General features: G+C 35.2%; 1 long non-coding RNA gene across 1 annotated transcript; it reads right to left on the reverse strand.

Annotated features, from left to right (window-relative positions):
• Positions 1–313: 313 nt before the first annotated feature.
• On the reverse strand, positions 314–1,073 carry LOC104996968. The gene is made up of 2 exons (XR_826277.1): positions 909–1,073; positions 314–802 (listed from the first exon to the last, which is right to left on the reverse strand). It is a non-coding gene; the product is annotated as an uncharacterized LOC104996968 (long non-coding RNA).
• Between the last annotated feature and the right edge of the window lie 391 nt (positions 1,074–1,464).

The raw sequence follows: 1,464 nt of genomic DNA on the forward strand, positions 1-1,464 counted from the left end.
TTGGGTTTCTTTTTACTATATATCTTTTAAAGTTTTATTTTTGTTGCCCAAGGCATTACACTATTCATATTTACCATTTCACTTTCTACTTAGAATTAATATTTTGCTGCTTCAAGTCAATGTAGAAAACTTACCATCGTGCATATTATTTTATACTCTCCTGCTTTTGTTTTTTGACATACATTGCATTTTAAAATATCAAGAAGCCTCATCAGACAATATCATAATTCTTGTATTCAATTGTCAAATGTGTTTTGAAGACCTTAAAAGGATGAAAATAATCTATATGCCAAGAATTTTACTAATTTTTTTGTTTTTTTTTTTTACCATTTCTTCTTGTTTTTTATTCCCAGTGTTCCAAGTTTCCCTTTAGGGTCATTCACCTCCCATTTGAAAAACATTCTTCAGGATTATTTTTAAGCAATAAGCAAATTTACTTAGTTTCCTTTCATCTGAGAATATCTTAATTTCACCTTCATTCCTGAAGGATATTTTCACAGACTATGGATTTCTGGGTTGACAGCTCTTTTCTCTCAGCACTTCACAAATATTGCCCACTTCCTTCATGCCTCCATGGCTTTAGATGAGAAATATCCTGCCATTCAGATAATTGTTCTTCTAGAACTAATGTGTCACTTTTTTCCTCTAGCTCTTTTCAGACTTTTTTCTTTAAGTTTTCAATAGTTTGATTTTGATGTGTCTGAGAATGGAGTTCTTCAAATTTAGAAATAAATTGGTGCGAATGCCTATGACAGCTGGAGTAGTTGAGGAAAGACTTCAGATCTCAATGTAGATTGGATTCCTTAAGAAAATAGAATAAAGAAAGAGGATTGAATAAGAATAGTCTTAGACCATTCTAAGAAGGGTTCGGCCAAACCAATGGTTGTTCTTGAGCCAAAGGTACTTGCTGGCAGAATCCTACATCTTATAGGAATGGGTCTGCATCAGTACACCCATTATGCTCGATCATTGACTAGAAGCAAACTTTGAGAAGCACAGCCTTGGCACAGATATGGTGACATACCTGAAGGAGCAGTAGCTGGGTTCACTGGTACGCTTCCGAAAGCAGATCTGAGCAGCTCATTTCCATGGCTGCCAAATCTACTTTGTAGAGTATCACCCTAGCAACCGTTAGAGAGTAGAATGTAGTGACCAGGGGTTCTGGTTACACTACAGAAGCAATGATGGGAGAGTAGAGTGATCATGTTGGAGTTGGTGAGAAGAGATCACAGTTTGGATCTATTTTTTTTTTTATCTTTTTTTTAAAATTTAATTTAATTTAATTTTTATTTTTTTTTCCAATTTTATTTTATTTTTAAACTTTACATAATTGTATTAGTTTTGCCAAATATCAAAATGAATCCACCACAGGTATACATGTGTTCCCCATCCTGAACCCTCCTCCTTCCTCCCTCCCCATACCATCCCTCTGGGTCGTCCCAGTGCACTAGCCCCAAGCATCCA

The sequence above is a fragment of the Bison bison genome, unplaced genomic scaffold (assembly GCF_000754665.1).
Source record: "Bison bison bison isolate TAMUID 2011002044 unplaced genomic scaffold, Bison_UMD1.0 scf7180017864302, whole genome shotgun sequence".
In the NCBI taxonomy this organism is placed as follows: domain Eukaryota; kingdom Metazoa; phylum Chordata; class Mammalia; order Artiodactyla; family Bovidae; genus Bison; species Bison bison.